Source organism: Alexandromys fortis, unplaced genomic scaffold (assembly GCF_014885135.2).
Source record: "Alexandromys fortis isolate MF-2015 unplaced genomic scaffold, M_Fortis_MF-2015_v1.1 scaffold_71, whole genome shotgun sequence".
Lineage (NCBI taxonomy): Eukaryota > Metazoa > Chordata > Mammalia > Rodentia > Cricetidae > Alexandromys > Alexandromys fortis.
Window position 1 is genome coordinate 7,297,826 of NW_026067954.1, and position 15,354 is coordinate 7,313,179.

At 39.7% G+C, this 15,354-nt stretch overlaps 1 protein-coding gene across 3 annotated transcripts in view; it reads left to right on the forward strand.

Moving 5' to 3' along the window:
* The window catches only part of Crb1 (crumbs cell polarity complex component 1), a 202,969-nt gene that overhangs the window by 110,946 nt on the left and 76,669 nt on the right, over positions 1 to 15,354 (forward strand). The gene's annotated exons all lie outside the window — the stretch shown is intronic.

The window sequence follows — 15,354 nt, forward strand, 5'->3', positions numbered from 1 at the left end:
ATGGAAAAAGCAAGATATTTCATGACAAAGACAAGTTTATACAATATCTACCCTTAAATTCAGCCCTACAGAAGTTATGAGAAGGAAAACTCCATCCCAAGGAGGCTAACTGACCCCATGAAAACACAGCAAATAATCACATATTAGTAAAACCAAAACAAAGGAAGCACACACACATGTTATGCCTAGATCCATGAGGTCCTCCAAGAACCAAGAAGGAGACTGTGTCCTGTATGTAAAAGCAAAGAACCTTCATTCTACACAAGTTTGTAAACTTGGACTCTCTGTGTGTTCAACGTATTGAAGTGATTGGAGAGCCCCAAGCTAAGTTAGAGTTGCGTTTTTATAGTAATAAAGGTGGGACTGAGGCATTTCTAAGATTCAGGAATCCTGATTGGCTGACATTTGTCTAGGGTTGTCCTGGTGAATGTGTGCTGGCAGGTGATCCTGTCTACAATGGTTGAAAGGTTAGCAATCTCCTTTGGATGTTCTGTTCCTGGGTGGTGCCTGCATAATCTCAGTTTGTGGTCCTTCCTGCAACCAGGTATTGCGGACAGGGTAAACTACTAAGACTCAGGCCTCTATTAAGCTTATTATGGTTGAGTCCTACAAAATACACACACACACACACACACACATACTACACCACCAACAAAATAACAGGAATTAATAATCATGGGCAATTAAGGAGTCAAACTGATTTGTCCCCCAATATCTTAGCCTACAGGAAAAATACATGTTAAAAGTGATGTTTGCAATAAAAACAATATTAGCAGTGTTTTAACAGTGTTCTGATAATGTCAAATTCCTGCCACAGTGACACAGGGACTCCAATCTGCTTCACATGTGCTAGAGACTTGGTCCCTAGCAGAGACTGGAGTGATAAAAACCCTAAGGGGAGTGGGCAGGTACTAGGATATCATCCAGTCATTTGGAAGAGTATACTGGACACTTCTTACCTGACCATAAAGGAAATGGTATGCTTGGTGATGTGATCCAGTCATGATGTGTCATCGTAGAACCAGGACAGTGGGCCAGACAATCATGGGCTGGAGCATCGGGACAGACAGGGATCAATTCTCCTCTTTGTAAGTTGGCTATGTAAGGCTTTTGTTGCAGTGAGCAGAAAGCTGACTTACCCAGGATCCTGGTGATAGCATCAAGGCAACTATATTCATACCCAGTGGAATTCTATTCTCCGTTTGCCAGTGGAAATGAGACTTATCCTGGGAAGTGATTTCTAAGCTCCCAGAGTAAAACCATTCAGATAGTGATAGATCCGGCTGTCTGTTTCTGCTTGTTCTTATGTTATTTTTATAAAGTATAGAATGAAGAGTTAGAATAAGTGCTACAAGATGGAAATGCAAATCTAAGCCTGTTCCTCACTCTTAGTGAAGGGCGGCAATTTGTGAAGTCTTTTGTGTCTTCCCTCTTTGTGAAACATATCGTTTTAACAAAGATGTGCCCTGGTGGTGATGAGAACGCAGTCTACAACTATGAATGCCAGGTTCAGCCGCACAATTATTACTTCATTTGCACATACTTTTTCATGGGAAAGTTCTCTTCATTTTTCCTGTACACAACAATCTCATTCTGTGATTTAGTTGTCCTAGTTATGCCGATGATTTAATAACTAGAAAAAGAAGCAACTAAGCTTTCTTAACAGCTCGCTTTGACGGGGCCTAGGGTGATTAAACTGTGGGCAGCATCGACTTTGAGTCACCTATGAAACAAATATTCTGGAATACCATCAAAAGATTTTGAAGAGAATTGTTTTCTGAGCACTGGGGTGGGAGTTTGAACAGTGGCCAGGACCTTCCATTTATCTATTTCTGTGAGTGAGTTTTAACACCATTGACCTGGCCAAACTCCAATCCCATTCATTAAATCTTGCTTGTCTCAATCATCCTTGAAACTTTAATAAGGCCCTACATTTCTTATCCTAACCTACTTTTATAACTTCGCTTGGAGCAGCCATCCAGCTGTGGTCATTCACTTAAGCACCAGATTTATCTAGCAGCTAAGGGCATCCCCCTGTTCTCATTCTCCCACAGAAACAAGAAGAAGCTCAGTGATTTGTTCCAGTAATAAAGATTTAAATGTCTTAGCTATACAGGTAAGAAAATCCAAATACTACAATCAATTTCGCAAGCATTTCTCATAGCACATTCGTTAGGGGAAATTGTAGAAGTACACGTTGAGCACTTAACTTCAACCACAGTTAAATTCCACAAAGCCTCCCAAAGTAAAATGTTACAAGAAATTAAAACCGGGAAGCATTCCACCAAGATGCTCTCTGCTGATCCTCTGAAGCCTGTCTGCTTTTGAATTCTCACTGTTGGCTCTGGCATGCTTTGATGTCTGAGCACATCACCATATCAAGCTACACAAAGCAGCCCAGCAGGGCTGATGAGGGCCCCTGAACCAGCACAAGTGTGTGTCTAGCACATCCATTCTCTCCTCCTGAACTCTCCTTGTTGGTGAGAATTCTTTAACACACAAAAGCTGTTCCTAAAAGCAGTGGGAAAGAGGAGCGATTCCTCAGCTCCACCCTGTGTGGCGAAGACTGCTTCTTTCCCTGACCTCAATAACTCCCTGGAACATACTCCATTTTACAGTTTCTGCTGGTCGTAACTGATAACCAGATTCATTTACTATGTCAGACAGGAAACACAAAGAAGCGTCCTTGAAAACTATCTTGCCATCATAGAATATTCACCTCGGTACCTTTTCTGAGATCTACCTTCACACTCCAGTAAGAACAAAAATGACTAAAGAAATCGATAGCACTGATATTTGAAACATCACTTAGATCCTGAAGAATCGTTAGTTAATATCAGCTTTGTGAACGTTCATGTAAGGTATTCGTGCCTCTCTGACAGACCTGACCAATTTCTAAAAGCTCGGTGCCTGTCTGGTGTATTCTTATCTTCTGTCTTTTAAGATGGTAACCTGTCCTGGCAGTTATGACTGTATATACTGGAGAAGCGAGAGCAGTTTCTTGTGATTTAACAAAGAAATCAGAGGAGACTAAACTATGACTACATGTACCTCAGTCCCCGACTCTGTCTTCACCCACACCGCTTGTGCTGCATTTTACAACTCTTTTAGGTCATAATAAACACACTGGCATAAACATCAAGAACAGTATTCTGCTTTTAGCTACATGGTATTGTTTTAGTTCCCCCAACTGCAGCTTAGAAAAATCTCACCACTTTTGGGAAATGCGGGCAGAATTTAATCTGTACACAACTGAAAATGTTTCCTTCATGAGATTTCCTTCATACTCTTGTCCTTTGTAGTAAATTCTGTCACTGCAATGTACTATTTCTTTTGGGCAAACCAAGAACCTACAGAAAATGAATAAAGATGTAAGAGGATGTAGATACTTTGATTTTTCAGGTGACAGCATAAGTCATTGCAATGGTAATAAGGAATATTTGTTTCTAAACACAGAAACTGTCCACAGCCACTTAGACAACTTTAGAAATTTACACCCTAATAGACAAAGTCCACACATACCAACCAGTGAGATAATTGAACTCCTTAAAAATGTTCTCTTTAATGTGAAGAAGCCAAATAATTTATGGGCTTTGGGGAGGACTCCGTGGCAGATGTGTTTGATGCTTCCCAACTGGTCTTGCCTCCTCCGGCCGTAAGAGGTTTGGTTTAATGTCTAATTTGTAGTATGCCTAGTACTGGGCATATTAAGGCAAAGCAAATGGATATAGATGTAAGCTATGGGTGGCTGCCAACAGAGTAAATGAGTCAATATATCCAAACACCTAGAGCAGCACCTGGTGTAGACAAAGTGCACTGTAATCACTGGGATTATGGATGCCCTTTGAGGGAAGGTACGAGGGGTTCACGACTGTGCTTTCAATACCTTTTAACAACCTGGAACAGGCTTGGTAAGCAATACAATTTGGGATACATAAATGAAGGATTAATGGATGGATGATTTTAGTAGGAAAAAAAACAATGCATTCAACAGTACTTATTCATTTAATTTGCTGATTTGTTTAGTTTATGTTCTTAATGGAATAAGAAGTTAAATATTAGGAGAGATACTACAATCCTACAAAGATTACTCAAAAGTGGCAAGACCATCTCAGAGAAACATTTTTAGGTAGGCTGTCGTTAATACAAAATGAGCATGTTTATCAATTATTTCCAGCAGAAACTCTAAAATGGAGAACAGTTCAAACTAAAATTGTCATTGGAAAAAAAGAAAAACATTCATCCATTAAGCTGTGTAGTAACCAAAACGTCTGGACATGAACTCAGCGAATAGCATGGGAAGAAGAGTTTGTATTGGTCACTGTTCATGGCCTAGAGATGATTTACAGACAATGATTACTGCCCTTGGGAACGTACATTCCTTGGAGGAAAACTAGAAGTGTGTTCACAAGGACGTTAATCAGAGTACAGCTCTTCAGGCCATATGAGTCACTCAGTATGCAGACCTACTCCAGTACCCTAAAGAGAAAGTAGAATTTCCCTAGCAGAACAAACTCAGTAGCTGTCCTTAAATCTGGGAAGACTAAGATGTTAGACATCTTTAGACATCTAGTTTTGATATCTAAATGGAGAGGTTGGTTCCAAATTTCAATGGGTCCAAAGTTAATGAATTTGCCTTTAGTCAATGCCTTTGGTGGCAATAATAGCTATAGGATTTCCATATGAAGCAATGCTAGGTCTTGCTGTCCTAGGAGACAGGTAATCTAGATGTATACTAACAAGTGTTTTCACGGTTTTCCAAGCTTCTTCTCATTTTGATCTTCACCAAAAAGCATCAGACAAGAAGCACCCAAAACTAGCACCCTCTCCACTGCCTGCCTCTAGAAAATGTATTTCCAGGACTTGGTCCTGAAGAATTATTAAAAGCTGTGGACACTACATACATTCATACATAATACATATATCTCCACATATACATAAAATATATACTTAATGTAATTAGTATATATTTCTACTTTTCCAATAGAATTTTTCACTTAACATGCTCTATTAAATTGCCAAAAAATCCCTGCTATGCAATTATTCCTTTTACAAATTCTAAAGTTCAAAGTTGGCAAAAAATCTCCTTTGTGCACTTCTCGCTGCTGAGAAACACGGCCTGAACAAGCACTGTTTTTCATTCTTCTTTGTAGTGTTTGTTGGTTTCCTGAGCTTTGTTATTTTGTAAAATGTACTCTTTCTTTATGACTTCATGCTAACAAGTTGTATTTGTGTTTTTTCAATTTTTCTTACTACTCACACTGAGGCTGTGTCTTTTCATATAAGCCTCCAAAAGTCCTTTATACAAATAGAAACTGAGTATACCAGATAAGCAGATCAATCATGAGCAATGGCTATTGGGCTTTTAAACCAATGAAAGTCACAACGGTCTCAAGTCAGCTTGATGAAGAAGTCACAAATAAGGTCTATGGGACAGACTCATCTGTTTAGTTGACCCAATAATTTTTAAAAATCAATACGCATGTTTAGAATTTGTAATATTTCAAATGCACATGTAGCCTCCTGACTCTATAATAAATGTTGATAATAGCTTACAGTAATGAAGTTCTCTGACAGACTTTCATGTAATATTTAGTCTTCTATAAAGCATATGAAGTATCCTGATTCTCACCAATTGAGCTTCTCAAGTGAGGAAACTAAAGCTTAGAGAGAAGCAACAGTCAAATTTCTAGAATCAGACCACTGGCAAAGCTGATGCTGAACTTGGACTTCCAGGTTCCAAGAACTCTCTTCTAGGCGGTCACATTATCTGAAAAGCTCATCTGAAGGCCTACATAGAGTCTCATTCCTGGCATGGATGGGCGTGCACTCCCCTGGGTGTCGGTGTGACCTGAAACTCCTGAGATAGCTACCTGATGTGGGCATTTCAGTTCATGACTCCTGCCCTAAATCTGAGGTTAGAACACCCTGTCTTGAGATAGGAACTGCGTACTAAATATCTCTTCCATCTTCCATAGGTTTCATCTTTACTTGAAGTTTATTAACTCTACGAGTCCCATAAGCCTAGATAGCATCTTATGAAGTCCTCAGTGCTGACAGCAAAATGAACAAGTGAGAACTGAAAGCTACAAGCTGCCCGACAACTCCTAACAGCAGGTTTCTATATATCATTCCCAATGCATTTCACACTTGACCGTTTTCATTTCTGGCTAATCACTCACAAGAACACCTTCACAAACTTGTATTAGTCCTCGGCCATTTGTGTCCCACCTATTCTCTGGAAGTTCTCTTTGCTCTGTGGTAAGGAGTCACTGATAGAAATAAGTAAACAAGTCTTCTTCATCAGAAGGAGGAGAGGCTTTTCATAAAATAAACCTTATTCTGCACCTCAGAGGAGAAGCAGACTTTGAGGGGTTTTCTGAGGAGTTTCCTTAGAGGAGAAGCTGTGATCTCCTCAACTAGTTGGCCCTGCTCATTAATTCAGGTAACTCACTTCTCAAAAGGAAATTCTCTGGAATGCTGCTGTGGCAGCCCTTCCTTTTGCTCTCCCCCAAATCACATATTCAGGCCCCCAAGGCAGGCCTGGCACTTCTAAGTAGGTGACTTAGTTATACAAGTGTGTGCTGCCATTTGATTAAATCATGTTACTGTTTCTCAAATTGCAATTTTGTTAAAAGCTGAAATTTTTTTCCTAAAATAGTGTTTAAGATATAGATAGGCAGATGGACAGACAGACAGGCACTCATCAGAACTTCCTTCTTTTTTTATTTTTATTTTTAATTTATTAAATAAATTAATTAATTAAAAAAAGATTTCTGTCTCTTCCCCACCACCGCCTCCCATTTCCCTCCCTCTCCCCCAATCAACTCCCCCNCTCCCTCTCCCCCAATCAAGTCCCCCTCCCTCATCAGCCCAAAGAGTGATCAGGGTTCCCTGGCCTGTGGGAAGTCCAAGGACCACCCACCTCCATCCAGGTCTAGTAAGGTGAGCATCCAAACTGCCTAGGCTACCCAAAGGAACTTCCTTCTTGTAGTAGGAGCTGTGGGCCTGCTTTTCGTCCCGCCTGGCTCCCGCACGGCTAGCTTTATACCAGAAATACCAACACACAAACTGTATTCTTTTACGCACTGCTTGGCCCATTAGCTCTAGCCCTTACTGGCTAATTCTGATATCCTGATCAATGCATCTCTAATAAACTGTGTAGCACGGGTCTTACCGGGAAAGATTCAGCATGTCTGACCTGGTGGCTTGCTTCATTGTGTGCGTCTGCCCTGGAGAGGGGAGCCTGGCCTCTGCCTCAGAGAGCAGAGCTATCGAGTCTGAGCTCACTTCCTCTTCCTCCCAGCATTCTGTTCTGCCTACTCCACCCACCTAAGGGATGGCCTATCAAAATGGGCCAAGGCAGTTTGTTTATTACCAATGACCTTCCTCCATCACCTTCTCCTACTTTCTTTGATATTCTCTCAGGAAGTATGTTTGTGACTTAAGTCGTTTTACTGTGGAGCAGGAAGGAAGTTTTCACATTCTCTTCTCCCAGGGTTGTGCTCCATCACTGCAAATCAGAGAGCAAGTTCTGTAAGTTATGAGAAATAAGAATATACAAGAACATGCATGTTACATATATGCCATTGCTGGCATTTGTATAGTTTAGGGAGGCTTTCATTTTCCAGGCTTTCCATCAACAATAGGAATTAAGATACCGAGAGCTGGCATGGACTTCCTCATGTTTGTAGAGCCCCCTTGACCTCCACCTCCCATGAGCTGATATGTACAATAGTTACTACAAGTACTTAAAAAAAAATAATAATTTCCTGTTGAGTAAGCCAAAGAAGAAATCAAGGCTTTTTAGAAAGGTGTTATTAGAATCACTAATGTTTGGGAAACTAAGAGCTTCAGGAATTGAAGTTTTAATTAAATTGGGTTTAATAATCTTGAAATTTTTTTGAAGGAAACGTTGTCCCAGCAATCTTTTATGGGGATAGATTCTTACATTATCATTTTTGTACTATATTATCTCCAAGTCAGGGAATGTTTTCAGAGCACAGACTACTCTAAGATGTCAAATTCTGGTTTTAAATACCAAGCTAGCAACTCTACCATACCCCACTGTGTAATCGAAAACAAGTAATTTCACTGCCTTGTGCTAACAATATTTTTAATAACAAAGGGTCAAATGCTTTGACACTTGCTAAACTCCTAGACCCCTTCAGGAATGTAGTAGGGCCTTAGTAAATGTTATTGTGGCTCAATAGATTTGTTCTCTTCTTCGGTTCTTCAAGATGTACACACTACTTTTACCTTATCTATGAGGCTCAGTTACCAAGTGTGTATCAGTTACTTCTATGTTGCTATGACTACCACACAAGACAGAGACAACTTAAGCAAGTAAAGATTTATTTGGGCTCACAGTTTCTTCATGTTTCAGTATGCTAGTGGGGAAGACATGAGAAAATGGGCCTGTGGTGGGGGTAGGCCATATAATGGCGGTTTATCCACATGGCTGTGGAACAGGAAGGAGAATGCTGCAGACACTAAGGGTGACAGGAACCTTCACAGGCCCACTCCTCACCGTAAACACTGAAATGACAATGCCCTGATGTAGTGTTGATTTTACTTGTCAGTTGTCATCCCCCTGGATCCTTGGCAGCAGAGTCACCAAGAACATCAAGTTTATGTTCTTGCTCCCAACATGATAGTTAAAGCACCAGGTATAAGAAATGCTAACAAATTACAATCATGGTCTTAATTTTTTGGACACTCACTTCATAGCACCGTAGCTTTTTACTTCTCTTTATTAGTCTCCTCTTCCTATATTTTAATATCTTTTTTTCCGAATTTAACAGAAAGATCTAGCGCAATGCAGCTCTTGACATTTCTATGCATTGTTCACGGAGTTCCATTTGATTTTGGCGTCTCACACTGTAAAGATAGCTTTCCCTCAGACATGCTATGAGTGATTTAGTAATGTTTCTGATAACCTTCAGCTGAGGAAAATTAGCAAGTGTTTTATTTTTGCTAATTCCATTCATTTATTTTACAGGACTTAAAATAATCTAAAATGTATTTCATAAATTTGAAAGTCCTGGTTATTTAAATTTTTATTATAAAAAGAATACAAACTCCTTGAGCAAAACTTAGAAGACATCTTAAGAATATGATATAAAAGACCTTGCCACTGAGGTTATACTAATGTGACCACTCATTCATTGTAGGTTTATATATTTTAGAACAAAAATAAAACCTTTGAAAATTGTGTGAATACTTTCTCAAGAAACTATTTCCCCAGACAGGAGTTAGAGAGAAGAAATCGTTTCATCGCAGACAACACAAAGCAGTAGACGCCAATTGCAATTAGGACAAGAAAATTCACCTGGCGAATAGACACACAATTCCTTTTATGGCATATTAGGAACATCCTAGTCTTTTTCTATGGCAATATTCCTCAAGCAGCTAACATTCCAAAATTCCCGTAAGAGCATGCTGGGGCCCAAACAAATGTGTTTTTGTTGTGGTGTCTTCAGGAAAGAAGCCTTATAAAATCCCTTGCCTTGTCCGCCGGTCCACCTGCTCTAAGGACTATTGATCCCATGGGCTGACTTCAACCCACCCTGAGTGCATGGAGAGGGGTCTAGAGCCAGACTGAGCCTCATAAATTTCTATGGCTTCATATCATCCCTTCAGAGAAGCTTTTAATGATATCATTTTGAAGAGTCTGAAAAAAACCTCAAACCAAGTTTCTGCTATGAAGTTGTCACCGTAATGGAGGATGATTACATCAGAAGAAGCTCAAATGGGGAGAAAAATGACTGTGGCTGCCTTGCAGTATCCTGTTAAAAGGCGAAGAGAGCACCATACATAACTCCACAGACTGGTGGGCACCTTTGCCTCTGGCAGCCACATCCAGAAAGTTTCTAATAAATCCCACTCCTGGGTTTTGCACATCTAACATGACCAACTTTTTCTTGGAGTTGAACTTCACCAGTTTTCAGAAGCATGTTGCACTAATTGAAAGACTTTCTGAGAGCTGTTGGTGAATCGGACTGCAGTAGAAAAAAACAGGAAATCAGAAAAATGTCATGAAGGAAGCGGTAGCTCTTTGTATAACCCTTCTGGCAATTCAGGTGTGAATATACAATGCTGTTATCGCAGGAAGGCATCCAGGTCTCTGTCTGAGAGACATGGGTTTTAGTCGGCCGAAGTTGTGTGTTTTGTTTTGGATTTTCTACATATGTGTTTATTTTGTAGGTCGTTTGTTTGCTTATTTGTTTAGTTGTTTTTGATTTAGACAATATCATGATGTATAGCCCAGGCTTATAAATAACTCATCATATAGGTTAGCCAAGCCTTAAACATACAATGCTGTTGCCCTGCAGGCATCAACCGCATGTGCTGGAATGTATTTAAAGAGCAAAGAAACAGAATACAGTACCTGATAGTGTCAGAACACCAAATAAAAGACTCTTATCGCATGCAATTGGAGGTGCCTACATGCTGCTGCTGCTGCTGCTGCTGCTGCTGCTGCTGCTGCTGCTGCTAGCTCCTGGTGGCCTTTCTCTACTGTCCCTCTATACCTGAGGGGCTAATTTTTCTACATAGTGACAAAGTCAATACCCCAAACTACATGTACACAGTCATCTCTCACCATCTCCAGACCATTGGTTCTAGGATATTTGCAGATACTCAAATCCTGACACAGTACTTACATACATCCTACAGAAATCCATCTGTATAATTAAACAGTTTCTAGGTCACCTTATAAGAACAATCACAGTGTGACTGTTACATAAATAGTTGCTATGCTCTATTGTGAGGAAGTAATACAAAAGACATCTGTACTTATTAAAGTCAGATCTCTCAGAGTATTATTGATCTGACGTTGTTGAATCAGGAGTATGGAAATCACAGATATTAAAGACCAAATGTGTGTGTGTGTGTGCATGTAGTTGCACCCACACTGACACTGAGATGTATATCTAACACTTATGAACAACTCACACATACTTACATCCATACAACATATGGACATAAGCACATCTCTAACTTCCTACTCTCCAGTGAGAAAACTCCCTCTACATATCATTGTGTAGCCGAGCCTTTTCTAGGTAAGAAAGTTAACATGATTGCAATCATAGGCAGCTGGGATAGCCTGGTACTGGGTAGCAACAGATTCTTTGACAGTAACTCTGTATCTCAGTAAATTTCCTGTAATACTTTGCTTGCTAAAGAAATGGGGTATTCAGAAAATATCAGAGTTATTTTAAATTTCCTGTAATACTCTGCTTGCTAAAGAAATGGAGTATTTGGAAAATAACAGAATTATTTTCTTAAGCATGACAAAAACCGTATTATCACTGAGAACTGGGTAGGTTAGAAATGTACATCGTATTTTTGGAAAAGTTCAAATGGAAACAAGTATATTTTCTGCTGTATTTGGAGTTATGGTTTGGTGTACTCAGCTGAAACAATGATTTTTCTCTCATTGCTGATACTGAAAGTTCATTTCCCAAACTCTGACATCAATGTTGTTTGCTAAGAAAGGACCACAGGCACTGTAAGAGGAAAGCGGAATGAAATGGAGCATTGTTTGATGAACCTGTTGTTTCCTAAAACATGACACTACACTAAATGAACCCATATAATCACAGAGAGCTGGTAATGAAATATAACTCAAGGACTCCATGACTCAATGAGACATAGACAACTAGATGGAAAATGCGTGCATCTCCAGTGGACCACAGAAGCTGTCCTTGAAAAGAAATTGAATTCTGTTGGAAATAAAAAGATGAAATTAGGGATTTTGTCTCAACAGCAGTCACTTAGGGAATTGGGTGACAAATGCAGGGTGTTTTTAGCCTTAGACCCTGGTGGAAGAACAGACAGTGAATGGCAGCTATTGTTTCTCAGACACCACATGTAGACTCAAAGCAGCTCACAGGTCACCAAACTGTGTGTCTCTTCTACAATATTCCCTTAGTTCTCCGAATATATCAAGAAAGAAAGTATTCCATGAACTTAAAAGTATGGGCCGATTAAAAAAAATGGATTGGAAATTACAATTCAAAAAAAAAAAGGAGAGGGGTAGGATCTACCCTCATACTTTGTTCTTCCTTTTAGAAGTAGTCACAAAAACTAATATTTATATAAATATATACTTAAAAAAGATGTCTTCGTTAAGCCAGTTCTGCTGCCTCTGAGGTAATGGCTTCAGGATTCCAGTCTGAGCTACGCTCTCTCATGGACCACACACACACACACACACACACACACACACACACGCACGCACGCACGCACGCACGCAGCAGCAGCAGCAGCAGCAGCAGCAGTAGCAGCAGCAGCAGCGGAACCTCTAGCAACAGCATGGCCAGAGGACTGTGCCTGCTGCTTCTGAGCTGGTGTTTGCAGCTGCACTGCTAAGCTGTTTGTAATTTTTCGTTGCAGTTTCAGGTGAATGTGCAGTGCCTCTCAGCCTCACTAATTACTTGGAAAGTGGTTCTTTTTTTCCCCCCCAAACAAACTCTTATTTAAAGTCTGAACCCACTGTGGAAAAGCACTATTATTTTACAAGGAAAGATCTAAGGTTGAAAGAATATGAACTATGAAAATGCTTACAACAACAACCACAGTTGAAATTTTCTTTGGGCTGCCAACCAGCTTAGGTTTGTCCCACTAGCTCTTTTAAATTAATTTAACCTGTTTCTACTCATTTATGTTTTGCCACGGGCCTTTCTACCTTTCTTTCATTCTGTATGTCCTACTTTCCTGCTTCCTCCACATCCGGTTGGCTGGCCCTGACATCTCCCTGGTGTCTCTTTCTTTCTTCTTTTCTTTCTTCCCTGAAACCTAAATTCCTCCTATTCCTTTTTCTCCCTGCCCCAGAAGTCCCACCTGTATGTATCTCCTCCCTTGCCTTTGACCATTCAGCTTTTTATTAGATGAAATCAGGTGACTTAGGCAAGTTAGGTAAAACAACAACACATCGTTACATAAACAAATGCAACACATCGTTACACAGTCAAGCAAATAGTCGGCAACATTAACAAATGGAGCATATCTTTGCATAGTTAAACAAATATTCTGCACCACCACCACAACAAAAACTGGACAGATCGCTCAAATGAAAACACAGGTCACATTTCATGCAGTGTGTTTTAAAAGGTTTTCAGTTACAATATACTATCATTACATCATAGTCAATCATAAACTTTTTTCTATGAGAATGAAAATGTTATAAACACTGTGTGTTCCTCTGTTTTTCCATTCAGTTTCCAAACAACATACCTCTATAAAATGCACCTCAGTAAGTCTCTAGAAAACAACAAACATAAGCATATCAAGTTACTCCCATTATTTTTTAATAATTATCTCAACACCAACTTATAAACCCCACTGCACTAAGTTTTACTTAGATATCCTCTCCAAAAACTTCCACAAGATTTATGGTGGTTTGATTCATATAAATCTAAAATATCTTATATACTACAAATATGCTGATAATAATCACATCCATATTGACTAATAAGTTACAAAGTTATAATCTTCTATTCATTTATATAATTATAGGGTAAACCAGTTTATTTCATCAGAAAATTCTTATGACTTTGATATTTTAAAGTAGTTTTCTTTTCATTTCTATTTGTGGATCTGAGTGAGTGTGTGCCACACACATATGGCTGTCCATGCTAGCTACCAGCAGGCGTGAGACCTCCTTAAACTGCAGCTAGAGGCTGTTGGGAGTCAGCTGATGTGAGGGTTGTGGACTGAACTCTGAAACTTTAGCAGAGCAGCAAGCAACTCTTAACTGCTGCTCCAACCCCAACTCCTGCCCCAACATTAATGACTCATTGGTTTTTGCCCTTTCCTTTCAAGAAATATTTTCTAATCCGTTTTATTACAGCCATTTTAACACAGGGATACTATTTCCGATACGCTCCAAGAATAGCTTTCGATCTCTATTTCTCCCGAATGGAGATAATATTCTCATGCAGCAGGAGTCTAAGCCATTCAGAAAAATCCCATTTTACACCAGAGAGGCAAATGTAATTGGCTGAGAGGAGACGGATTACCGCCAACTCATACTTCTGTGTTGCCTGCCTGGGTTGATTCCCAAGGTTTCTAGAGAAATCAACAACACTTACTAGGTCATCAAGGAACCCTGGGGCTCCACTTAGTTTTCTGTCAGCCCCAGGATGGCGTTGCTAATACTAGTCTCATAAAGAGAAGGAAAATTGTCTCTCAGAGTAACCTGGGGTTACAGTTTCCAAGTGAAGCTGGAATTGAAACACAACTGTTAATGGGCATCTCCAGAACACGTGTAGCAAAAAAGAATAATTGAAAAGAAATTCTGTCCTTTTGTTGAAAATTACCTGATAATGTTATATAATCCAACATTTTCAAGGCAATGGGTGAATGAAATAACTCCCACAGGAAATTCTGCGGAGTTGAAAGCAATGCACATCAAATCTGAAACTATCTGAGGTAAAGAAAGAAACAAATTCACAAATGACACATTTTCTCACTTTGCCTGCATGCTTTTAGTGGGCTGCCTAGATGACCACGTGGTACACTCTGAAGAAGTAGAAAAAATTGTTTAGAGTTGCCTGGAAACAAAAGTTATAAGCAGGAAAATGAAGAAATACTGTATAAAAAGTTCAACAGAGATTTTATATCACGTCTGTTATATATTGACAATTATTGTACATGTGACTAGGATACAAGGTGATCATCAGCCTGTGCAAATAGTATATAATAATCAATTCAAGGGAAGTAGTGTTGAAACTTCTTAAATGCATCATTTGTGCTGGGACACTTTGCACTTCTTTTTCTTTTGAGAAGGGCGGGGAGGGGTTCAAGACAGAGTTTCTCTGTAGCTTTGAAGCCTGTTCTGGAAACTAACTTTTGTAGCCCAGGCTAGTCCTGAACTCACAGTGATCTGCCTGCCTCTGCCTCCCGAGTTCTGGTATTAAAGGTGTGCACCACCACCGCCTGACTTCTTTGCACTGACACAACACCATTGTTATGTATAAAATACATAATAAATCGACCCCCCTCCCCATGCTTAATTGCCAAGGAACCCAGGATTCCTTTGTATTCTAAGTCTCTTTTCTTTGGCTCTTTTCTCTTATGGCATCAATCCACTGGGTTCTACACACATTCATACACTGACATACACACATACATGCACACATACTGAAACACACACATAGAGAGAAACAGAGAGGAGGGAGAGAAAGAGCTGGTATGAACTGTTTATTTTGTGAATAATACCAAATCATTGCCTTGGGTAAAATGGGACATTGTTGTTCCATTGTAAAGGAATCTTGTATGTCTGATTTCCTCCAGGTGGCATGTGGGAACCAGTTCAGGAGAAGAAATAGCTTGAGTGTTTCTTGATTT